The sequence below is a fragment of the Varroa jacobsoni genome, unplaced genomic scaffold (genome assembly GCF_002532875.2).
Source record: "Varroa jacobsoni isolate VJ856 unplaced genomic scaffold, vjacob_1.0 contig01276, whole genome shotgun sequence".
In the NCBI taxonomy this organism is placed as follows: Eukaryota; Metazoa; Arthropoda; class Arachnida; order Mesostigmata; family Varroidae; genus Varroa; species Varroa jacobsoni.
In genome coordinates, this window is record NW_019214609.1 from 14,768 (window position 1) to 42,228 (window position 27,461).

The following is a 27,461-nucleotide window of genomic DNA, read 5'->3' on the forward strand; positions in this document are numbered from 1 at the left end:
AGAGAGGATGGTTAAGTGGCACTGCAGGTTCAGAACGTTAAATACTATTTCAGCTTTGAAGCTAGTTAGAGTCAACGACCGTTGATGGCGAGAATGGGTCGAAAGAGTCAGTTCTGCTACTTTTTCCAAAACAAACGTTCCTGCCTCATTTGCCTGCACGCACTTCCTGCCCGAGCTCAGATCTACATCAACGCATCTGGCAACACCGCTAGCCGTCACAACCAGTATCTTCACCAATGATCATCTTCAAGAACCAAGTAAGTACATTGAGATCAAAGTCTGTGTAGGTAAATGCTGCCTGAGGGTTGCTCAATGACAACAGTAAGCCACAAATCATCTGAAGGCATCCTAATGGGGATCGACCGTGCTGTATTACCAAAGATAATGGACATTCAATCCATCCAGTTTGTCACTTCTATGGAGATTTTCACAAGCAGCTTTTCGGTGCGCCCGCACTTTGGTAACAGCGAGATATGAAGAGAGATGGAATCACTTTACTGATGCCACGGGTTCTTGCTGATCGAGCCCTACAAGTGTTAGAGATTCCTTTAGCTAGCTCGAGCGACGTTTCGGTTACGTAGCAGAGAACGGTTCTATATAGCAACAGCGTTTTCTTACTAGCTAAAGGTTACTGTTTGCTAACGGGCGTGCCCTGGCCGATAGACGAAGCCAACAAACCAGTAAGCGTTGTCACTACGAAGACTGATTAACCGTTGCTTCGACCGTTGATCTGCCTCGAGTCGTTCTGCTTGAAGCCCAGCTCTTGAAAGATGGCTTAACATGCAAAGATTAAATACTTTTAAGTATTGATTCCTCGAGTTAGTATATTGTCGCTTGTGCAGTCATCAATCTCCCGGTAGAGAAAAAAGACAGGCAATCTATTCAGGAAATTTTTGCACTGACATCGTTCTAGGGACGAAATAATAATTGGATGTTACATTATCGCCTTTTTTTTTTTTGATACCATCACCTATCCACCCTATGTCAACAAACCTTTGGAATCACCTCTTTCAGGTATGACATTAAGCACTTGCGTCCTACTGAAAGTTCATCTAGGGCCGGTCTTGGTGGGCTGATCTGAGTTCCGCTAACACACCTATGAAAAGACAAGGCAACAACCTATTAACCTCAACAATTCCCTATTTTCCTTAGTTCCTCATTTTCCTAGTTAATAATTTCTGGTAACAATTTTTACCAGCTCTAACATTTGACCCAGCCTGGCGGCATGCTTATTAAAATAAAACCGCGCTGACAAAGGGGCGCTATCCATACTCTGCCGTCGTAATATTATTGCGAATATTTCGTTTTATTGATTTTCGACCCACGAAAATTTCAAGTAGGTATGCAGGGAACAATTGAGCTGGGTCGCTAAATTAATGACGAATTTCTGATTTACTGACAATACTGCCTTAGATGCAATTTCCGAGGCACCTTGTTTGCGCCAGCATAAGAGCATATATGCACTGATAACTAATTGGCCTGTACTGGCAGAGATAAACACGGAAGGTGATGGTGATAATGGACATATATGTAAATTACACTTGGATTATGTCTTTTTGCTAATGGCAGGAATGACGTAAACGTACAGCAAACTATATCCCGCGTACACAGTTCAACTTAGAATGATACACCATATACACATATATATGTCCATATACGAGTTTCACCGATACCTTTAGATGGATAGATTTATGGGTCCATGTATGCGTGCCCATTAACCCGTCTTGAAACCAACATACTGGCCCCGTTTCTTTGGCATGTGTGTGTATATGGCAATATAGGAGCTGATGGTCTTGCAGGCCCAAGAAAGAAGGCAGCCAGGCAAGCGTGGGTATCGACTCAAGCTAACTATTTTCTTATTCCGGGAACTATCAATCGTGATTCCGCCTAGTGCGTTTGTTTGCTGTTCGCTATACGTTGAGAAACAGTGGCTAACTACTCTTCCTTGTCGATCACCTTCGCCGGGTCCTTGTATCGCTTTTCCGGCCTCGCATTCGCGTCTAGCTAGCTTCAGCGTGTTCAGTTAGAACTGTCATTCACCCACGATCTGAATGTAGTTTGTGAAATGAACAGCAAAATGTGATGATACGAAAATCGGCGGTTGACAGAAGCGAGTACAGGGGCACCCATTGTGCAGCCGTATGGTGTGCAATACGGAGAATGGATCTTAAGGCTCGTTTTCACATATACACTTAACACATGGAGCTTGATCTATTTACAGTCTGATTAAGAAGATCACACGAAGGTGTTTCAACAGGCTGGAAAACATGCGACGGAGCCGTCCATGTGCCCCTGGTCTGTGTTGGTGTTTCATTTCCCCAGGACATCGAAGTTATTAGAAATGTCTTCTCAGGTCCTTAAAGCTATTGACTATTAGTGTTTGTGTTAGCCATGTGTGGCATTGAGTTGATTAGTAGCTACGGCCATTGCTATCACGGTGGACACTGACATACTTTTTTCGAGTCTGAAACTGTCGCATGTGGTGGAACTATCCTGCCGCGCTGAGTTCGGCGCTTGTTGGAGAAACTGGTAGACTTCCCTATTGAGGAGGCACCTCATGCCACTTTTCGCGCGTGACAGGACCCTTGAGTTAGTTTAGTCTGATCTAATCTAAGGCTAACGAACGTTAGAAGTATCGTTCGACAGTCTGAGCTTGTCGACTCCACTCTGTCCGCCTCGCTTACGCAGATAAGTGCAAACATATCCGGAATATATCAAAGTAAATGAAGTCGGGACCAACCACTAATTATTATTATTGCGTATGAGTAAACCTTAAAAGCGGTGGAAACAGGGCACATTGTGTGCCATACTGGCTGGATAAGAGCCTTCTAGATAGAGAAAACTGGTCGGTTTGTGAATTTCTGCGTTTGAAGATGTTCGATGACAGAAGCTACGCAGGTTACTGAGGCGTACGGTCGGCTGATGGCCTGCAATGAAAGTGCCTCCATTTTGCCTTTATCTTATCTCTTGTCCAACGCGAAAAGTTATTGTTAATAAAGTCCATTCAAAGCGCAGAGCTTTTGTTCCTAACGGTTAGGTCGTAAGTCGTCATAGAATAGTAGCTAATTACATGTATTAATATACGCTATTGATATTGCTAACCTAGTACAAATGTAACTAGTTAAATTGCACCCGAATGCTAACGGTTCTTCTTGAGGCATGTTACCGTAATGATTGAGTTTTTCATTGCTACTCGCAGAACCTCAATCAAAGCGGCCCCAAAACGGTGGGACTTTCCAAGCCAGCTCCCTGTCTCCTCGACGTTTACAGAACGAAAAACCTAGGACGAAAACGAAACTTTGGTCGAGAGCAGTGGTAATCTTAAATACGGGACCAAGGGCACTAGTATTTGACAAGCTAACTAAGCGAAACGTTTGGATGCACTTGACCGTTCGCTTGCTCGTTCGTTCGTTCGACGTCCAGCGGAGCCTCGTTTTGACTGAGCTTAATTGCAGCTTATTAAATGGTCCGGCTACAAAAATCATGACGACTCGCCTTCATTGCATGGGAGAGAAGTCAAGTACGTCGTGAGATTGGCACGACATACGTTATTTCTTCTAGAAACTGATCACAAGAAAAGAAAAACAATAATAGATAGCTCTCTAGCAGAGGTTTGTTTGTTGCCGACATTTAAATGAAAAAGTAGCTCATTGTCTCAATTTGTTGAGATCCTCTTCAGGTGTTATTCAGACTCGTTGAATACTGGTTATCAGGTTCCTCTGAGTAGACGCCGCTGTCGGATCGTTTTCCAACGGTGGGTAACCCTTTTTAGACGCCGCCGGACGGTGTTAGTTGAATATGTCACTTATACGTTAATTATCTTCAGACATTGATTTCTTGCGTACGATTTATGAAGTCTGTGCACACAGCATACGCCACATTGTAGTAACAGTGGCTCGAATACTCACTTTAGATCGTAGACTGCTATCTTCCTATTCTCACAGCTTTCACGATTACAATGAATCAGCCTTTTTGTACGCAGCATGTCGCTGCTCAGATCACTTGACCCCTGACGGTAACCACTTTTGTCGATATATAAAGTTCATTTACTCGTACTTTGACGAATCGTATCATCCTGTGGCATGACAATGTGGATGGCGAAAAGGTAGCTGACTGCACAGTTTCGAACCGTGTGAGAACGGTTTATCTACACTACCGCATATTTCCAATCTGTAATAGCTCTAAGCCTAGATTAGTCAAGGGTATCAGCAGCTCACGTAGCCATCACTTGATTGTTCGGTCTGTGACTTTGACAAGTCTACTTCTCGCCCACTATGAAATTAACTTATGGCAGATTCGCAGCTTAATAATTACTAGACAGTATAGATATAGGCATAAATAGAGAAGTTCGTATGCATGGTGTTCGGCCTACGACGTCCTTGATACTGCTATGGAGCATCATTAGCGAGCTGACCTATCCCATACTTTGTTTTGTAAAAGGCTGATTACTATATAATTAGTCCCTAGTGATAAATAGTTCGGAGACCTCATCTCTGCGCGCATTTGTTATGGCGGACGCCATTTCAGTTACACAGTCATTTGGTTTAAAAGAGACCTCAATACAGAGATAAGCACTTCATGAAGTTGTGTATAAAAAAACCCTTGGACTATACGCGTATGTGGCGAGTCGCGGATAAAAACATATGTCTCTTTCAAAGGGGTGTATGGGACTTGTCACGAGGAAAAGATCTCACAGTTTACGTTTCATACCTCGCTTTATTACATGCAATTTCCCGCTTACGGCAATACGCTTTACCTTCTCACCCCCAGCCCCAGAGGGATAGAATCTTTAGCGCCAGACGGATAGAGTCCTCTACCACAGAGTGAATACCTATATTGAGTTATGTCGAAGTTCCCCAAAGTGTATGAGCGTATCGTTCGACAGAATTTCTCACAGTCTTATTTTAGGGTCGTCGATTTCGCTTGATTTCGTGTAACGCTAAAGCTGCGGTTTACCGCATTCGCATACAGACCGCAGATTTGCCTCGATGCCGATCGTGCTTACCCGATACGCCTATTGTGGACTCATAGGTCGCCAATCGACAGCGATTGCGTATGTCATTTCCCATGGTCAGTGCAAATTGGAGGAACCGTCATGGAAGCATCATTCTGTCTGCCATTGTGTCGGTTATTGGCTATCTATCTCAATCCAGTCGGGTAGCAAGCCTCGAGTTGATTATTTTTTTGTCCGTGATGTTATTATTTCGTCGATGTTCGTTATCGTAGCGGTGTCAAAGGCAGGTTCCTGTCGTTGTTAGTGTTAGGGTGCAAATTTCCTCTTGTTGAGCCGCGGCAACCTTATTTACGGGTGGCTCGTCCTAATTCCACGGGTACTGATAGAAGAATTCTACGCAGATCAACTATGAACAGCTGACGTGGTCTGGTAAGCTAGGCATCAAGTGGTCCCATCAATTTGCCTTCTGCAGGTGGCCACAGACATGCATGTTATCTCTGCTTTCGTTTGCTACTGGCACGCGTACATACTCACCTTGTTTCCTGGGGGCTTCTTCGATCCGGCTTGCTCCATATTTTGACAGATGATAATTACGCGATTCGGTGAGGTTTGCGGGTATTGGCTCCGTGTCCCCAGCCGCCCTCCGTCACCGTCTCTTTGTTGTGCGATCGTCATATACATATCTATATATTCGAACAACTCAGCTTTCGTCCCCTGAACTACACGTCGGTCCGGCACTCCGCTCCTGTATACATGCCATATGTAGATTTGTTACGGTATCAGCTCTCATCATTTACAACACCTTTTTGAGAATTGCGTGCTTCTGGTTCCTCAATCGATTTTCATTGCTCTCAATACGACTCGATCGATCTCTTAATAGAGGAAGGAGAAGGAGTGGTGATTATTATGAAGAATAGATCGTCCATGATTGACTTCTGTTGCGATTACGCCGACGATGACGAAGGCTCATTCGGGCGCGTCCGTGTTTTTGTCGTTATTGTTGGTCTCATATGCAGTCGCCGTCGGATTGCTGCCGTCCACGTATCGACATTCAACAGCCAGACTAATAGAGATATGATCTGGTTCTACAGGCTATATACTTAGAACATGCACACATCTCAACCCGGGCATAAAGGAGGCGCAGGCTCTGAAGGACAAAAAGGAGCCGAACAGTCAAACAAGTGAAGTGACTACTGAAGAAGATCAGCAGGCGACACCAAACGACCGATTTTATTCATGTTCTACGGGGCGAGCCAATGGCGAATCGGTCGGTGCCAGTGGCCGCGTCGAACAGTCGATGGATCGATCAGATGATTGAGTTCTCTTGGCTGATCCATCATCGAAGGCGCCGTGTGATCGGTGTCGAACGTTGGCGTCGGTCTACGTTCAGATAAAGTAACGAAAACAATATGTGAGAAAAAAGGAGATGGAGACTTTCGAGCTTCTGTTGCCGCTACAGCCACTATTGCATTGTGACCTATTCGTTCACTATAATAGTTGCCTAGTTCAGTCGGGTCTTGCTACGAGCGCTAGACTGATGTGATGTTTCAATTGTTATTATCACTGCTGCTGGTGACCAAATGACTCTGATTTGATACTATAAAGCTGATCAGTAGTGGTCACAATCAACCACGGCGTTATTGTCAACATGGCTGATTGTCGCCCTGGACCGACTGCGAGCGGCCGAAGTAGAGTCTATCTTCGCCGCGGTGCTCCTCAAATACGTACGCACGTACGCATATACCTGAGGCAACAAGTCCATAGCCCCAGCTGAAATCAGATTTGCGACGACTGCTACTAGCACAGACGCAGAACGATAGCGATTCGAGTGATTAGGTTTCTACCGGCTATGACGTTCGCTGGTGGTAATAATGACGATTTGAAGTTCTGACGCAGCTAAGTACAATTATCTTCTACTTAGCTACTTTGGCAACGAACGAGCCGACACAATGGACAGGCTTGAAATCGAAACTCGATCCTGTAGATGGACCTTTCATTGTGAACTGCACGAAATATTAATCAAATGCTGTTTTGACGAGAAGCGCGTCAACGTGCTTGGCATTACCGTTTATAAATACGCTCTGCACAATAGAGTGGACCCGTGCAAAGGGTTCAACGTCATCCGGGTCGCGTAGCAGTCTAAAATAGGCTAAGTGTATCGGGTATAAGACGATAGCAGATATGTCTCCAGACGGGTTCTGCATCTGAAAACTGCGATAATTCCTTAGCAGTCCTTGTGAGATGTAGAGGATAGCACAGGTGCGAGTACGGCCCTTGATACTGATTTCAGATTTGCGAAGGTTGACGGCGGAACGAATGTGACCAAAAGGTTAACGTGATACGTTTGTGATTAGTAAGTGCCACAAAACGCTGTACGTAGCATTGGTAGCCAATTTATAGTCGTCAGCTTATGGCCATAACTCATACCGCTACTTCAACTATCTTCGCGACAATTCAGTATCGGTAACGATAACATTATTTGCATGTATATTTCTTAATACGAATAACCGACTCCCGCTGAAGTAGCTACTGCTGTTGCCCCACGATACACAAAAACACAATTTATGATTTTGCCCATCCGTATATTATTTTTCATAGTATCCGAAATTCCGAAGCAAGCGAACAGATCGCTGGGACAGCGGGCTGCTGGCCAATGCGCAAAAGTGCAGAGGCTAGAATAACATACAATTATCCATTTACGGTGTACCTTTGAAGAAAAAAGTAACAGTGGTCATTATAATATGGAAGACCTGAAAACGAGGCGACGCGAGATTTCAACTAAATTGACGCGGAGTAATGTTCATATTGCGGAAACGTTTTTGGTTTCGAGGGGTTTCACTGTTCTTATGCGAGATGCGGAATAAGTGCCCGGGTAGACGCGCGCGCAGACGTCCGGTGCTCATTATAACGTGTTCTACGTGCGTCCGATTGTGTTACAATGTATTTATATTTTGAGACACAAACGCCGTCCTGCGGAATGAGCACCGTAAACGTCAGTTTCCCATAGCTCAAAGACGAAGTGTGAAGGGAATGCAACATAGTGAAGAGGCTCAATTAAATAATTGCAGTTTTTTATATCATTTATACATCAATATATATATATATATGAAGTTTACCAAGTGACGTTTTCATTTAACATATTATGTAGACAAATATATATAGACAGCAATTTTTGTCTGGTGATAGACAAAAAAGAATGTGAAGGGGCTTGGCTTGTACATCCGTACGAGCACCGGACCTTCATCGTGCTCGACTTCGATACATTTATGTTCAATCATTTATGCGGGTTAATTGATTGATTAGCAGCTGTTAACGGCGTAGGCGTTTGCTTTTTTGTCTCGATTTCGTTCTGTTCACTGTTATTCATCAACTATATATATATATATATTTCAGTTTTCGAAAACTATTTCCTACAAGAGTCTATTGGTCTGTTTTTTTCTGGCAGTCCCGTTCTCACCATAAACCCCTGTGTACATTCGTTTGCGTATTTTTGTGCGTGTCCAGTCACTGATCTATCGATGGCCGCTATCCGCTGCTACTAATTAACGAACTTCACGATTGGGTGGCCTTCGCTTTTCTTAGAGTTGTCCTATCCGGACCACAGTTTCACCGGACCTATTTCAGCTAGCCCAGTCAATGATGCCGTTGCCCCCGTAATCATAACAAGAATATACTTCGTAGCTGCGGGACAATATTGACACACAGCTTCAGCGTTAATACAAGGCCGACAGTTCAGGCTGTACGAGCAAGGAACAAAACATAGGTCTCAAAAGTGCATTTCTCGAAGGACTAGGGAATGCTTCTTCATACACTTCTCGGATAGTGTTATATGTTCATACGTAGAGAAAATGGAACCGGTGGGCACAGATATGCCCTAGTGAATTGCACGACAGTCATACAATCTGCTCTATAATGAATGTTTCCGCGTAGGTGTAACTAGCAATAGCGAACCGATAGCTGAGCCGCTGAGGAAATTGTGCTTTTGGTGCTTAAGCAACGTCAGTTGAAGACGTTATTGTCGGCACGCTTTAGACTAATTTGCTTTATAACGCTGTTCTTTTCACGTTAATCTTATTTTCCTTCAACGGCACGTTATGCTATTGACGTTGATGTCGCTGCTGCTGCTATTCACGACGAAGTGCGAAATACGCATGGGGATGGTGACGGGCGTCGGCCGCCTTCACTGAAGCAAAGTGGCCAGCGTAGAGCATGTCGACGTCAGTACATGGGCGGTGTCTCATTTTTGACCTCTATTGAAACTTACGTTGTGCTAACCCTGTTTACTTCGTTACTACTTTTTGCGGCCATTAGCAGCAAAAATAACAGCATCATCATCAGCAACCAAAGGAGTGGTAGTGTCTTTCGGGTGCCCACGTATCGTGCGTATTTCGCCGTAGAGCAAAAAAGTCAGATTGAACATGAGGAAAGCAGCCAACGTATGAACCATAGAGGTCCTAACCTGCTAACTAACTGCGAAGTCTCCTAAATCGATGAAAAGAAACCGCCTCCGAAATTGAAAACCCAGCAGCAGCAGCAGCAGCAGCAACATAGAGCGTCGGCACGTATTGATGCTACGTGCAAGACCAGAGTTGGCGGGTCTCTCTGTTTACTTGTCTGTCTGTGTATATAGCGACTTAAAAGGTTGTAACTGCGATTGCATCTCACCTACCCGCAATCCGCAGATCGTGCGTTCGATTAAAGCGCAGCTGAAGAAATGTCCATAGTCAAAAATAGAAAAAAAAAAGCCTACTAAAACAATTCGTGTAGATCTTTACTACTGACGGCTGGCGGGTATTGAACTGGTGAAGCTCAGCAGATACATGTGGAATTACGTGTATCTGTAGATAAAAAAAATTTTAGTCCATGCCTAAACGGTGCAGATTGAAACAGCCAATGTGGACGCAAAAATGTGACCACCTACCTTTGAACAAATCGCGAAAAAAAAAACACAAGAAATCTCTATTTCTTGTGTTTTTTTCTTGTTAAATCTAATTATATTTTCTCGTTTCTAATCATGGAATCACCATTTACATGTAGTTTATATTTTTCGGATAAAGGATTTGCTCTGGATACAATACAATGCTGGGATACAAAAGCTTTTTTTAACTAAAAAAAAAAAAAAAAAAAATAGAACTCCGCCGTAGTATCGAAAAGCATTTACAAAATAGAAAGAGAAAAAACTGAACGTGTTGTGAAATATTCAATTGTGCTTAATGTCTGCTTATTACACCTATTTATTCTAGTATTTCCTCTTAAAAAATTCGTGTCGAGAAATTGAAAAGCGGTATTTAGGTGCAATAGGAAAATGTGTATAATTACGTAGTATTTACTGTGTAAACAGAAGACAAAGAAGTTTCGTGTATCTTTACTCTGTTCGATTTGGGAATTTCCTACCACAATGTTTCTATTCTCCCCTTAAAAATATAAACAATGTTTCGATTTTTTTTCTAAAATCTCCAGGCGAAACGTGGCAGTTGCCACAATCAAATCTACTATGTGATACAGTCTGAATTTTTTTGTCACGTTTTTTCCTGTAAAGTTCTAGTTGTCGTCGTCGTCGTTTGCCATGTGCTTATTGAAGCCATTTAGCGTCCTTGCCTGCAACAAAACCCACATAGGCCGAGCATCACGTGCTCCTGAACAAACTATCATTTTTAAAGCCTCCTGCAATCGACTTCGAAGCCTATTGAGTAGTTAAAAAAGTTAGCTGTACTTGCACACTATCTGCAGTAGGACCGAACTATTCTTTGAATTCGTTTAAGATTTAGCACCTATTTGTAGCCACTGCCGAATCACTTACAGTTCTATATATATATCGTCCGTGCGTTGCCACTCGGAGGCAACAGTGAAGTCAGCCTGAGTAAGGTCAGTCAGTGAACTCGGGGGCAGTGACGCTTTTAGCAATAGCAGACGCAAAAAAGAGAAAAATCGAAATACGGACGAAGAACGAAAATCGCTAACCAATTGACGAACCCACGGATATCGGCCTCAGCGAATCGAAGAGGAAGCGGCTAATCGATCCTGCCCTACAGATCACGGACCAGCAGAAGTCTCAAAGTCCGATCCTCACTTTTGAGGTTTACTCGCTCCTAGGTCTTCCTTCACATGAGCGCCACCTGATGTAGTCCTAGAAGTTTTGTGTAGATGTCGCTGGTGGTTCGTTTTTTTCGTGGATGCCTTTGAAAGAATATCCTAGTATAGCAGCTGATGTCATGTTGTGAAACGGCCGGCAGCAGAGCTGTAGGCAAGTCTCCTTTGGCTTCACCGATGTTTCGCAGGAACGAACCGAAATCCTGCTGTGTTTAGTAACTACCGCTCACTGTTGCCCTTTCTACTGACGCCATCGTTTTTAGAGATATAATCGATATTTATACGATTTCGGTATGCGGAGTTCTTCTTAGCGCTACCATTGAACACGCCAGTGCATCTCACGTCCGAATCCAGTACCAACTGCCGATTTCGGTAGCGATATATGTAACGGTCTTGGATGATACTCTCGTTCCCTAGCACCAATAATAAACTCGTGAACCCCAAAGAATACCTACGAGCTTCAAAGCGAAGTCGTTCCATTAAACGACGACCATCTTGATCTGTTTCTCGCTGTCGGTTCCGGTGGTTTTCTTACGTCACTCTTAGGCGTATTCCAATTGTCTGTGCGCATGCGATATAAGTGCGTGCGTCTCTATGTCCTTGACGCGGCCGACATATAAACAAGGCAGATAAGCTAACGTTTGGAATCTTACGTACCACACTGCCTTGGTTAAGCACTGCTTTAAATGGCTGGCTGTTCCCAGCACGAACCGATGTATTTACGTTCGATCTGAACCCTCGACAATTCCACATCTCTCTAAGTGTTACCATGAGCGCGCGTAACAGCCATGACTACACTATCGCAAAGCTACTAAAGTAGAAGCCTCTAGCCGTTGAATCGCACAACCAGTCGATGTATAGCAACAAATGCACAAACCCACCATGGAAAAAATGAACGCTGATACTTCTGCTGCACAGAACGAACTGGGTAGATCTAAGAAGCGCCGCATAAACAGAACAGCACCGGTTGGGCGGCATAAGAAGAGAATTGTTTTTTGGTACTTTTACGCGACTTGTTCTATGTTTTCTTTATCTATTTGTCTGTATTTGTGCTAGTATTCGGTGGTATGACTTATTTGCCGGCGTTGTACAGCCGCAAGCAACTTCTGCTCGCCCTCTCTGGCCACCTCTATGGTATCCCATCTACGTAGATCTGTTTAATCCGTCTGGTATTGACTGTGCTAGTTGTCGGGCGTGGATGCGTGTGTGTGTGTGATTCATTTCAATTAGAAAGAAGATTAATTAGGTGGGTTAATTGCATTCGGGTTTGCTCATTTCGTCCACGAGTGCTACGATTGCCGAGGCGGTGGTGGCCGCCGTCGTCGTTTCTGCCCCCTTCAGTATCAGTCGTCGAGCCAACGTCAGAAGCAGTGAGCGTAAGTAAAAGGACCAGCAATGGTGACTCGTTTAACGTTGTCGTTACACTGAAGCAAACAGCGAAAGACGGTAATCCTTGGTTGGGACATGAAGAGTTTCATACTGGTAGCAATACAACGATGGCTTTCAACGGTAGCTAAGCCGCTGGCTGTGAATGTGATAGTGGTCAGTCATGATGGGGCAGGCAACAGATAGTTGCGCCCCCCAGATCGTTGTTTTACTTACAATTAGCTTCCGTCGTTTGTGACGGCTGGCACTCCGGTAAACCCGCAAAGTCGGCGCTTTTTTACTTACGCCAGTAAATGGACGGGTAGATACAGATTTGACGTCGGAACGAGCATGAAAGAAAAACTGACAAAATGGCAGGGCCGGCGGACATCGTCGTACAAATGGTCTGAACAGATGCACACATGTATACAGGCACCCCCAGCGTCAGCAACTGGTAGCAGCTATAAGCTGGTAGCAGCGATAGATCAGGCAAACAAGTTTCTATGGGTCACTCGTCGGTGATTCGTTGCAAAGTCATGTTTGATTCGTGTCTCCTGCCTTCAGCCGGCATCGTGTCGTTCGTAGCTGTTCCCGTCCAGTCTGGCGACGGTGCTGATGGCTGTCGTAACGCTGGACGAATTAACGCTAGAAAAACAGAGCTTGAACAATTAACACTAGCTAATCAGAGGCAGGGGTGGCGGCAGGTCCACTATGCGAGCAGGGTATTAAACGAAAAATGTTCATTGCTTAATTGTACGCACATCGAGGTAGGAGGGAAAGAGGAAGAAAGCAGGGTAGGAAAACAGTTTTCGGTTCTCATCACTAACGGATTAACGGCTGAAAGATGTCAGTGCCGGTTTTATATTAACGATGCTAGCTTGAACGCGCCCGTCTAAATCGGCTGGCCTTTGTTCCCACTTGAGGGGTTGTGCATAGCTCGAGTTGCTACTGCACGGTTACAAAAGCAAAGTGTAACCACGGAAAACAAAAACGAGCGCTCACTCATCCCGCTGACACAGTACGGACATTTGTTATGTCGCAGAGAAATCTGAAGCTCTCAGACCTCTTCAGTTACTTCCTTACTACCGCCTCTTCTAATTAGGCTAGGCAGATTATACAGGAGGACGCAATGCTTCTTTTTGAAGATCGACGATCTAAGCTATTTGCGAAAGAGAGAGCGGAAAATTGTTATAATATATGGTTAAAAAAAGGTCCAGAGTGTTGCAACTGAGTTAACGGAACAGTCTTTCCGCTAACGTTTATTGATATGGGCGCTCATTCGACGAAAAACCACAGCAACCGCTTACTTTATCCCTTTTAGTAGCGGAACAAAGTGAACTAGGCTTGACAAAATTACTATATACTATAATTATAACAAGAATATTTAATAATAGCATTTCATGCCGTTCTGCACGCTTCAATTAAATTGAATTGTATTGTTGCATCGTTCGCAGGATCCTTCGTCTTCGCTCGTTCGATGATTGCATCGGCCTGTTAGGTAGTGGAGAATAGAATATAACAGAACGAGGTTCTCAGTGTTACCCTTAGTCAAAATTAGACCTCTGCTCTGTGATTCGCAGCTGATGCTCCATATTCGTTTGCTAGTTATCGAGCGGAATACGGTTCTTCGGTCGGCGTCCTGTTCTCATCTATGGAAGACCAGACTTCTATAGAAACTAGTAGACTTTGCGACGTAACAATCACCCACTGATCAACACATCATCAACGTCGTGTTTTTCATCGTTGACAACCTAAGATTCTATGGCCAGTTGAACCAGCACTGATTTTAGTTCCGAGAGAATCATAGCTAACAAAGTGATAATAATATCTTCGTTCCGATCTGGCTGTTGGTTGGTACAGCAGATCATGGCATTAGGTGATAACGACAGCAGCGGCTGCCTTGATGACATAGTAGAGCCACATTGAAGTTTTCCATTGACAACGGGCACACACGTATTGTATGGCGTAGCGGGCTATTTGCGTCGGTAGCAGCCGCAACGGCAAATGCGGCGCCGGGAATATATCTATGCGCGCATATGGGGAACAACATGGTACATTGACTGTGTGAAAAGGGAACTCAGATCGGGTTTAGATTACGTAGCGACCGTCGTGCCGCCGTAGGAGAAGAACGAACTGCGATGAATGTGTATATGTGTATTACGGTTAGCGCGAAACTGGCAAGATGGAGCCGATGAAGAATCGTTGACCAGAAGATAGAATCGCCGGTGGTCGCTGACACTCGATTTTGTGCGGTTCATCGGATGTGTACGAGACAACTGTCGTGCTGTTATCGTGACTGTTTTATAGAATAATGATGACCGTGTACCCGGGTAACATCACTACGATATGATAGATAGCAATGCGATCCAGCCAATGGCTCCATTGCTGATAATACGGCTGTATAAGTAGCAGCAAAAACAGGACGAACAATGTATTTGGCTACGGTAAAGCGGGGGATCTTCTTTTATGCCTTGAACGAAATGTCTCGTTAGGGTCGGTTGAAAAAACGAGTCCAATTGGATCTTATCGTTGGGGTTGTTATCGAGTTTGGGGTGTCGCTATACGGCTAAGTTCGAAAGCATAGGGCGTGTCACAATCCACACTGCCATATAAAACTTGAGACCCAGTTTCCTGACTGCTTATTGAGGCTTAATGCACCATAAAATATATGTGTGTGTACTTATGCAGATTTGTAATAACATAAAGAAAGATTATGAACGGGTACACCCACTAGCTACGTTTATGCTAAAATATTGACCATTACCCTACACTAGCATTTACATAATGCGTTCCATAAGGCGAAAATACACAATGTCCCGATCCTCCACTTTGATGTAGGTTTTATTATCTGTCGCAAGCCAGTACTACTAAGGGGCTAAGAGAAATCACCAACTCTAGAAAAATGCTCCATAATCATTTTACACGTCCGATTTTTGAACGAGGGCGACGTTACTTCTTGCAAACATAATTTTCTCTCCATTTTAGATGCTTGTGCAAAGCGTACCGCAGCTTTCAGATTATAGTTGGCCACGATTACCAAACACATTTGCCTGCCCCTAAAGTTCTCCGTCCAGCTCTCCTACATTTGGCCTTAGAATGAAAGAAACGTATTCTAGAATACGTTTCTTTCATTCTACGCTCCAGTTGATGGTATCACTATTTTCTAGCTCGCGCTCAGCGCTGCGAACGATACGCTTCTTAATAGCAAATAAAGTCATCGTCTACACGCAAGCTATACACATAAATATATAGTACTATATGTGAATCTGTTATAACTGCAGGTGATGCTGACCGCTAAGAGGTGTCAATTTAGATTTGTGCTGATAGATCTCGAGCTGGCCGTCACTTTAGATGTAGCTGTAGATCTTCATAGAAAGACTCTTTCCATCAGCCGCGGAAAACGCTGCTTGGTCGTTAAGAATTGAGCTTTTCTTCTGCATGATTGGAAATTTGGCCCATTTACCAAGCAATGATTCTCCAGCTGCCGTTCGTTTATTGCTACCACTGAAATCTCCTGGGGTATAGAGGTGTCCAGACGAAGATGGGGGGAAACATTGCTACCATATGCGAGATATAACTTCTTTACATTCACGACTATGGGAACGATATTGGTGTGCAGCGTAGGTAGGTGCTTACGTCGCTCCCTCATATAGACGGAAAACGACACCGCCGGTTCCGGATGAGATCGTGACTGCTCAAACAGTTCCAAGCTATAATATAACCGCAATCAATATTGTGACATTATCTTATATCGAGATGTCGCCAATTGTGACGATTTCGGGTACAATGTTGTTTTGTCATAAAATTATATTCACCATTTTATATTACTCATGTATATGATACAGACAACAGTAACGTCACAGAAATAGCAGGACAAATCGGTGTACGTGTATGTATATAGAAATTAACGGTGAAAGATATTTGAAAAATTGATCGCTTCTGCTCTATCCTCCCTGAAGATAAAATACGTACGTCTGAATAAGGCTCAAGCTGGCTGTGTTGAGTCAATTCGCAGGTCGACTGAGTCGAACGTAAAACGACAGTACATCGTCCTTTGCTTAATGCCACCATTTTTACCGTCGTTTGGAGGCCGGTCCTGGAGTGCTCCTACCATGCAATCAATGGCCTTGATTTCGTTGGCGTTGATTTTGAAGAATTGCTTGCTTTCAGCAGAATATAATGAGACATTTGGCGAAATACTGGAAAAAAGTTAGTCGGCATTGTACAGGTTAATGTATATTACACGTAGTAAAATCCAACAACTTAACGCATTGTGACCATAGATAGAAAATGGCGAAATCGTTAAATTTGCGTAAACGTCATGATGTCCATACGTATCGAGTCGTGAAGATCTGTTTTTCTCGTGCCTAGGTATCGAGGCAAGACCTGAAAGCCAGCTTCCATATACGAATAGCCTATACAAGTTAAACATCGAGATATAGCCAATCTGACAGATGTAAGTGATTTTAAAAGCGTCCTTTCGTCTCGCTTAAAACTAAATTGATTGTCCAATTACGAACAGACGTTTATGCCTTTACAGACTGAGAATAGACCCATCTAGCCATGTGTGCATAGCTAGGTAATGCTTAAATATGCGCTGTTAAAGCCTATCATCGTGGTTCGTTGTCGCTACCACTCCTCGTTGGCCTGTGGTTGCCGCTGAAGATTAAGAAGCATTGAGAAGATGAAAGATAAAATGGCTGATTTTCCTCTCGCACTAGTCATTTACTTGGATCGTGTTAGCCTAACAGTTCTTTCATTCGTCAATTTAAATCAGTGAATCTGTTATCGCCGAATCGTGAATATTCACAACTATTACTTTGGGCGTATAGCTTCGCTGTGCCGCTACCGCTGCTCCAGATGGCGGTCGGAGTCCTCAGCTAAACGAGCACCGTTTACGGAGTCGACGGTAAAAAAATGCTGGTCGATCATCGCCGCGCAAAGGGACAGCTCGCAACTAAAATAGAACTGGCGGCAAATGAGCCTAGTTTGATTAGCTGGCACCCACCCGACTTCGTGCCGGCTCTTGAAGGGATTTTGGACGCGCGGAAAAATTAGCTGAAGATTACTTTTATCGTTGTGATATGTCGCGAAGGCCAAATGCTTGATTGGAGCGTCCGATTTGCTGAAATATTGTATCAGCATGTTTCACGCTGAGAACTTGGATGGAAGTTAAAATAGATGGAGGGTAGGGACCAGAGAAGTTATACTTGAACAGAAATCTGCCAAATGCATACGCATATCGACATGTGTTTAGGAATACGACTCTAGACAATATCCTATTTAGTAGGCTATAAATAAGCATTTTTCGTACAACTACATACACATCGATAATCATAGTGAAACGTTCTAAGTTTGTGAGTAAAGTTCGATTCAAGATTGCGGCATCGTGTCGTTAAGGGATCGTTTGAAGAACGGAGCTCTGGGCGCCCCCAAAAAATAGCGTACCGTTAACGTAGTTGTGTTCGTAAAATGCACAACATTTTATCGAAATCAAACAACCCTAAAAGGTATACTCATCAGTGAGTGAAACTGTTATCCACGCTCTTTACAGGAAGATTGGGTTAGATACCTCGCTCCTTTTTTTGACTGGACACCCGGCCACAATATCAGTGGCTATCGATATTCTGTGCAGTGATTATGCAGCACATACTATGCCCCGTAACAGAACACACGAGGCTGCAATACGTAACATGTATATTACACGTAATAGGCCGACTTTTCCCACCAGCACACGCTTTTGAATTAGGCTAGGTGTGACATTCTTTGACATCAATGTCTACATTTAGTGAAGGATGCCGTCAATTACAAGAATACCGTCATCTGTCTTCGCCCACTTACCCTCACGAGGCTTTCACGTCTACGACGAAGTAAACAAAGGAAATCCTCTGCCTCTCTATTAGTAGCTTTCCTCTGAACACTAAACACGAACTACTCTTTACGCTGAGAAGTAGGCTATATATATATATACACACGCCCGAAATATTTTTCTCCGAGAAACTTGTTACGTTCAGCTATGTACACCTTACGTCGTTGAGTGTTTTTAGTAGGGTTCGTCATTTGTTGAACCCTTTCACCTATACACAAAGACTCTGATAGCCAGTTTCTATCTTTCAGTAATCAGTCTCTTCAGAAAAACAAGGATCAAGAAAATACTTCTCTAAAGCATCAACCTTCCAGTGATACGACCCGTAATACCCTGTGTTTCGTTTCGCAGCCTTTTGTCTGCTGGCTTCCAAATACATCGTGGGACGCCTTAACGCCAACGGCAACACTGTTTTTGTCAAAAATTTTTCTGACGCGAGATGAATGTATTACGGCCATCTTTCAGCCCGCAACGATAACCGCCAAATTGGACAACAGTGAATCTGACTAACGTATAGGACGCGACGCTTAAATGGTAATAGTGACAGTTAGATGATGAGCAGAATGAAGCCTCGCCTTATAGCGAAAATGATAATCACATCATTATTCATTTTTGGACCTTAGTTTTGTTTTCTGCTGGTCTCTTTCCACTAGCGAAATTTCCTCATGTCGCCTTAACGGTCTCATCCTATCCGACTGAATCCTAACCTGTTACAATGGGAATACTAGCGTTTGTTTTTTCATTCTCTTCATTAATGGACGTCTTATCTTCATGTATTTTGGAGAGATTAGCGCTGAGTGACGTACGTCTATATATCAAAGATATAAGCACCTATAGCCGAACATTTTGACGTCTGGCGCACTTGGCCGTGCGAGTACGCGTGAAACGTAGCGATAAAGAAATCACAGACGCGTCGCTGGGGTGTCAGTTCAGACGTGAGTGTATCATCGCCATTTAAACCGCCGGAGTGATTTGTTGCTAGTTCTAAATGGGTCACTAGATAAATGAAAAGGTAGATAACCTTAGGCTGGTAAGGAATGGCCGTATTCGTGGAAGAAAGCCAAGGCTGTCATGTAATTTTAGATGATTCCTAGCGGTCTCGTATGGTTGGGATGCACAATAAGGCTACGTTTACGTACAGAATTATAGGATAAGAAGTGAGTCTAGGTGAACTCTTGCTGAGTGTACATCTAGAGCGTGATAATAGGTTACAGGAGATGACTCATTTATTAAGTCTATTCTCGTCATGTGACTTGAGCCGGCTGCGGCGACTGCGAACGTTTGTTGCTAGAAGTATTTACAGACGTAGGCAGATCCGTATGAGCATGGATGTTTTCCATCAGACAAGCAATAGTGCATAGTCCTAATTAGTCTGTAGCATTGGTTTTTTCCATAGGCTAAAGGGGAAACAATCCTGAAAAGGACTAGTATTAACTAAGCAATATAAAATCCACATGCTATTTTAGGTTTCCAGTGAACCAATTCCATATCCACTAGTCATTTTGGAGTGACAACATCGTGCTATCTTTTCCCTGTTTTAACTGATGCCGGAAAATGTAAAGTACATTCCTGGAGGGCTTGTTGCGCTGCCAACAACAACAACAACAACAACAACCAACTACGACTAGGATGTCTTACTCGATTGTGTCAATGCTTTCAATGTAAGCTCTAATTTCCTGTTAGACAGCCCCATTTCTACCTGAGCTGGGTTGGCTGGCTACGTCCTGAGTGCTCTAGAGCTACAAGCTAACATTTATTTACCTATTTACCGGCAGATTGGCCTTTACGCAAATCTATCAAGACCTATACCACATCCGCCAGCTCAGACACATCAAATGCGATCAGTTACCAAAAACAAGCGTCTATCATATACGTATCATCATCATCGTCGTTGCTGTCGTGGGTTACATGCAACAGCGTCCACTCCGTCAGGGGCAACGATGTCAGTCCCAACACAATAACAGGCAACAACGACAATGTCACGCACAAATCAGAACTGAGCATTGGTCGACAACGAACATCACCAGTTCAATATACCATTTACATGACTCCGTAGGGCCGCCAGCAGCGGAAGTAGTAGAAATAGTAAAACTATTACCCCTTAGATCTCTTTATCCTTTTGTTTGGGCACTCGTTCTCCTACCTGCGAAACCAGCGCTCTGACCCAAGTGGCGACCAATTCGCAACTGCTTGACCGGTTAAGTGCCCATCATTTTTACAAGATTCGACCTGCGATATTCGAATGTTTCTCGAACTGGGGACGGAGGATCATGACGCGGTTCATACACCACGAAAGGCGCGACAACTTCGACGAGGCTCCACAACTATTCAGCCGCTAGAATAAAATACACACATTGGCATCAACAATAGTGACTCATTGATCTTTCACGACGTTGCTGTGAGATGGGAGAAGGTAGTGTATGAAGAGCGATGGACCAATGAAGAAACCTGACGGCGAATCGAAGTTTAGCTTCAATCTAGGTGCATTATTTCTGCGTCTTCACCAAGATGATTTTTACTACAGCTACTGCTACTATTACGACGACGACGACGACAACCGCTTTTGCTAGCCTAAAGCATTAATATGTATTAGTGCCGTTTACGGTGAGTGATAACAATGTCGTTGAAGAAAAATCGGTAGAGCTCAATGGAGAGGTTGTGTGCGATCACGGTATCGCAGTTCTTACATTACGATGGTGACAATCATTGGTCGTTTTAGCAGACAGACATCTGATATATAAGCAGCGTTCTTCAAGAATGACTGGCCAGACAGCGGTCAGCAGACAGAACCAACAAGAAAGAGAGACGGAACGATGTCCACAATGAAAAACCTACAAGTCCTGTTACACTGTTCCATCTAGATCCCGCTGTTATAACTACTGAGATTCGTATGTTAACTGACGGCTATGCGACGATGACCCGGTCGACGCTTCTGTGTTTTGAATAAAGAAAGCAACGTAACGAAATCGCCGTGGGACGCAGGCAGTCATGACTCAGTGAAGCATGGGCCGATAATGGTGGTATTAGTGATGATGGTGAAAGTTGAAGAACCAAGAAACCATCTCATCGTATCGTGAGGTATATCATTGTTAAAAGATGACGTTAGAACTGCTCAAGAAGAGGCTAGTTAGAACTGAGATCCTTGCCAAGGGCGTTACGGGCGCCGGCAGCAATAACGCACGCAGAAGTCACTCATGCCATGAATGGTGATATGGCTCCACCTGAATAGAGCTTCACAGTAGGATCAACTATAAAATCAGTGGAGCACTACATGATGCGATGAGCATGCTGAAAAAACAAAGAAATACATATAGTTCTAGGTAGAACGGAGTAGCTCACTGGAAACGTCCGGTTTTAGCTGCAGGTGGCACTGAAGGTATATACTAGCGAGTATTTTGTTAAATAAATAAAATAAATAATAAAATAAGCAGCGAGCATGTTGATAAGTACACAGGTATCCTGAGAGACTCGAGCGTCAAGCGTACAGCTTATACACTTGCAAAAGCCTTGACGACTTAAAATTGGCTAGCCTTGAAGAAGGAATCAGCTACAATTTTTTCTGCTCGTTTATTCCAGATATTTATCCTGCTTCAACAATGGAAGTAAGGCTATAATAGACTCAGTGAAAGAAAAAAGCAGATGAGTTTCCCTGTCGAAGCCTATGTGCAGGACTAAATTTATAACATGTAACAATTTTATTTAAAAATATTCAACTAGCAATCATGGTCTTCAATAGTTTTTAAGCATTTGAAAATAATAATGATCATTTCAATCCTCTCCTGTACTGTCACACGGAGATTGGCTAAACGTAGTTGTTCGGGACATTATTCGACATGTTCGAAACGGGAATCATTAGTTAGACAAATCCATGTTGGTGTTAACTGCTTGATCAGAACCTCACCTCATCAATGTCTAATGCATAAATTCTACAGCTACGAGAACCGTTACTTGTCTAAAACCTTAAACCTATTCCACCCTCCGTATATGGTACTCCTTGCCAATACATGATTCAATTGTTTTGCTACACAATGGCTCACAGGTGTTCTCGAACCTTATTTTTTCAAATTTTATTTTTATAAGCTCTCTCGAAAAAAAATTTTATTCTTATTTGAAGGCACCTGTGTGCAGTACTTAGCCTAAAAAATCTGTATCTATATTTCCACATGCCTCGTTTCATTCCAAAGCAATGCCAAGGCCGATTACATTATATACATATATAAATGAATCTCCTATATGCCTTCAGTTCTGTGAAACGAATGGAAGCCTAAGCTTAACTGGTGTTCAGTATAATTATGAATAAAGCGAGAAAATGCCACACAAAAAATAATTATGTTACGTTAGCGACTCACACCTCGAATTGATTCACTAGATTAGTCTTCAAAGGAAGTAGATGGTCTTTTCCGAGTCTATAAGACCCTGCAAATAGAAAACTGGGTAAGTGGCGTACAATTTATAAGCGAATAGGTGACAACGGAGTATGCGGACCTTGACGCAATAGTGGGTTATTGCTTGAAACACAAATGGGCTAAAACTGTTTCGGGAAGAAAAGCGGATCGACAGGCCGGCCTGTGATCCACAAAGCTTCTAATCGAGGTACCCTTTAAAAAAGCTCTGCTTTTATTCAATTTACTCAATAGCGCTTCAAATTAATCTCTATAGTTACAGACTAATGCCAAAACTCGGCTAGATAGAACCTATCTGCCTCAGAGTAAAACACCGGAACTAATGAGTCCGCCTCGGCGGAACTTGGCCATTACTTCAATGAAGACTTTTGCCAGGTCTGAAGGAATCCCATCTTCTAAACTAAAACGGAACCGGTATATCATATGGAAACTGGCTCGATTTAAGGACTAAAAAAAAAAGAAACAAGTTTTCGAGATATAAACTCCAATCATAACTCAATGCACCATTTCGTTGTTTACGCAAGTGGTAATTATAATAGGCCAAGAAAGGTCCGAACAATTACAATATGAAGACTATATCTCCATTTCAAAATAGCATACGAATGCCTTCAATATGCCGTCGTTTCAGACATCTCACCTGTACAAAGAGAAACGTTTTACCTATTTGACTTATCAGCTAGCCAGGTAACGTATCATCGATCTTAATCAAAACATTTTAGTATAAGAATATCTCACCTTCTTATGTTAGGTTTTTATTGTTTTTTTTTTTTTTTTTTGACAAGAATAAACTTAAGCGAGTTGAAAGAACATTCAAATCGCTTCATGAAAGTTAAAATTTTTTATGGGCTGTTAAGATATAGATCTCGAAGATTGACTAATGTAACACTTTTCATGGTTCTTTTTTCCGAGGAAAAACGAGAGACGGCATGCAAAAGCGCGCGATGCACTAAAAAGCATTGCATCGAATAAGCTTCATCTACTCATTCCCAGAAGGTACATTAGTCGCCTGGTGACATGTGTGTAATTTAGACTGCCGAGCGTCGTACCATCAGGCCGTCGTACTGCGGGTTTCTGATGCCAAATCCGGCTTTTTCGAACAGGACACGATCTGCGGTTTGAGGTGCGAAATACTTACGGCATTGAAACGAAGCCACATGGCTATCGCCACGAAGTTGGATCCGATGCCGTCGAGTCGATAGCTGTTGAAAGTTGAGAATCTCTGACGTTAATGACCATCCCCGAGGCCGAAAAGCAGAAGCATAAGGCTGTCCTTTGTTAAATGCTGGTCATCTGATTGGCAGGGTTGAGGTCACATTGAAATCTAATCATTTGACTGTATCAGCCAGTAAACTATTGATAATCAAGCTATTGGTCTTGTGACTTTAGTAAACTGTACAGCTTCCACGGAAGCAGAAATATTTATCTTTTCTCTTTATATATATGTTCCATGTGAAATGGTTACTAGTAAAGCCTGGTACACAACAGATAAGAAATCGCGCCCATTCAGCACAGAGAGCGCCAGTTGTCCTGGAGTTATCAAGCCTAATTAGAGCGCACTTCAGACACGACGGTGAAAACGATGTACTCGGTCAAGTTTATACGACAGCGCTTCTGGTAAAGAAAAAATCTCATTTTATATACTAATGCCAAATGGTGGTTGGGATATTTCTTTGAAAACGGAATCAATGCAATCTAAAGTATGGTAACATTGCCTGCTGTTTCGCACTCAAGTCACGTTCATCGTCATACTGCATACTGGCAGAAATTCTAATTAGGCACAAGCATAAACATGTAAGCTCTACGAAGCCAAAAATGGTCAGTATAGGTCTATATAGGACATAGGAATCTTTCTTGTTTAGCTATGAGCATCCTGTAAATGTCCTTTACCAGTTTAGCTTAGGCGCCAGCTACCTAATAGAATGATGGTGTCAGCGGGGCCAACATGAAAATCCTTAAAAAAAAAATTACCGCGGATACGTGAACGTAGCATATCCTATAAAATAGCCGCCGCCGAGCTAAAACGAATAGGTCGTTTTGATGATTCGTCGGTTAACCTGGCGGCGGGCTACGCGCCGAGAGAATAACAATGAAAAGCATCCCGCAATAACACGAGGGTGGTCATTTAGCCGTGATATCATGATGGATAGACTGCTGGTGCCGAATGATGATAAATCTTCATTCGATTGGACTGATGAGGCAAGGCCTTTAGAAACAACTGCTGCTGTGGCCAGCGCAAAAGCAGGCGCAACAGCATTGTAGCCTTGTAGCGGATTGACGTTGAACAAAACAGTTGATGAAAGCCCCCATCAGACGCTTGGGCGCGTCACGACAGCGAGCTGCCCCGAAAAGTTCTGGTATTTTAGCAATTCGCTATGTGATGAGCACATGTTTTAGTTGGAAAGCAAGCGGATTCAGAATTCGAAAGTGATCAATGTATAGTTTTCTTTTGATTTTAAAGATCTACGATAAATGCATAAAGGACACTAATAGATTCTGTTAAAAATGGAAAAAAAACGGTGTGGTGTACTTAATTGAGCTCTTCTTCTGTTTCCGTATGGAATGCAATACCGCTTAGGTGGGTCTGAATGGTTAGAACCTATGCCAATGTGACGTAGTCGTCACTCAGCCACGTCCTTGTTCAAGTAGGCTAGTGGTAGGCAACCTGAATGCCGGGACGCAATATGGATAGATATGAAGATTTTCTTTGTTGCGGATATCGTAAAAAAGCGGAAGATCGACGACAACTGGTGAATATTATTACCTAGCGTATTTGGATAGTATTAAAATGCACAATTCGTTCAGCTTGGAAAGCGTTGAAAAATAGGCATACGTTGGTTGTTAGCTATCGGAATATAACATCTGGATTCAATAGGGCTTCCGATACAGAAATCGAGACCTGAACACGCCATCGAAGCTGCAGTTACTTTGGCTACTTCAACAGAAGGTTATAGCCTAAAAAAGATTTGCTATAAATTTTCGAATAATTTCATAGATTGGTTCGAAATAGAAGCAGCGTCGACAGGCTTAACTTTCTAGGCTACAGGAAAGCCATGATAATGATTCATTAAAATTACTAATATTTTATACTGTTTTCGGTATATCTTTAGGTATCTGTAGTCATTCGAATCGGTTTGCGACGAGGCAGAGCCCTACAAAGGTTTCACCGGTCGAGTTGCAGGCTTGCCAGCTTAATTAACATTCGACTCGAACGTTTGCTATTTGAAAAAACAGGACGATTAGAGCACCAGCGGCTTCCACTGATCACGATTGAAAAGAAATAGAAGGTCACGGGATGAACTTACGGACGAGACGACGGTGCAAAATGCCGATTACCATTTGTAGCTTCCACTGGAACCCACTTTTCGTGCCCAGGGCTCCAGTATAGCGGAATTCGTCTCATTTCATAGGCCATTACGCTATTTTACTACACAATAGTAGAAATACCTTGCTTGCTTTTGACATCTGCGTGAGCGCTAAAGTTTTACTAAAAAAAAAGTTAATTCTTACGTACATCTGGGATGTCCGTTGTGTATATTTTCATGCGCTTTTTTCTGTATTTACTTTACTTAAGCTGGTGTTTACCCCTTCCCCCCTCCCCTCCACCTGCGTTGCGAGCAACCCAACGGAGTTGTCGCACGATACTTCTTCTAGGTGGTTTTAGTGGCCATTCTGAACGCCCACATTGTTTACCAATCTTACTGCGGCTACGGCTGGCGGTGTCAGCTGGCCGCGTTCCTTACAGCTGCCCATATCTTTCAGCAATTCCAACTTCATTTGTTAAGTGAGAAAGTAAACTAGTCTAGTATTAAACGCTTGCCCACACCAGGTATCTAATCGGAGTGGGTCTCGCTGGGTCTATGAAATGGCATATAGGCAGCTTGATAATATTGTCTTATTTAATTACTCACTTTCCAGGCCACTAATTTCCGGTAATATCTTTTGTCAACGCTAAGATTTGAACGAGTGGAACAATATGCTTGTCAGTATTGATTACCATGGCAACGTAGCGAAAAAAATGCGCATTACAACCCAGACCGCGCCGCTTCCCGCCAATCGTTCACTTAAACTGTACTGCGTACGGACGGCAGAGAGCGATGGTACGACGGAGAGAACCATTTCGGTCAGTATCTTCAAAGAGGCGGTGCTTAGCTTTGGAGTCGCCAGACTCCGCCCAACGGCACGCATCGGACTATTTCGCAGCGATCTGGCCGCAGCCGATGTCACCGATCAGACCGGAGTGGCGGCGAATATCTCCTTTGACTCTTTGGCCGCAAAGAAGATGCTCCGGATCTTCAGGCTCTGCGCACAGCCCATAGAAGAGACCTAAACAAACGACAAGAGGAAAGGAATTAGTGCGCCAATTGCCCGATGTCGTTACTAGCTCATGTATAAACAAAGGACCCATTTGGTGCGCGGTGCACCGCACCAGCAGCAACGATCGCACGAGAAACACTGTCGACATAGTGGATAATGGAAATTTAATTAGATGAGGTAATATTATTAGACCCTATTACTGATCGTCGTCGTGTCTATTGTCTGATTTGCTAACAACCATATTTGATATGAGGAAAAAGGCCAAAATGGATAAATAATCACGGAATCGAGGCAAAGCGACAGATTAATAGTAAGATTGACCGTATAATTAGATAGAGAAATTTTTGCAAAAGTATATAAAAAGATATAACATTTTCTGCGATTTTTTCGCATATTGATTTCAAACGAAGTGCGATTACGAAAATTTACGTGCCACAATAAAATTGATTGGAGAATACTGGCGATCAGA

The 27,461-nt window shown here is 43.2% G+C and overlaps 2 long non-coding RNA genes across 2 annotated transcripts; one reads left to right on the plus strand and one right to left on the minus strand.

Annotated features, from left to right (window-relative positions):
• Positions 1 to 15: 15 nt before the first annotated feature.
• Positions 16 to 27,461, plus strand: LOC111271930 (uncharacterized). Its single transcript, XR_002687217.2, has 2 exons — positions 16 to 257; positions 26,594 to 27,461. It is a non-coding gene; the product is annotated as an uncharacterized LOC111271930 (long non-coding RNA).
• On the minus strand, positions 13,631 to 18,359 carry LOC111271928 (uncharacterized). The gene is made up of 3 exons (XR_002687216.2): positions 18,251 to 18,359; positions 16,382 to 16,608; positions 13,631 to 16,119 (listed from the first exon to the last, which is right to left on the minus strand). It is a non-coding gene; the product is annotated as an uncharacterized LOC111271928 (long non-coding RNA).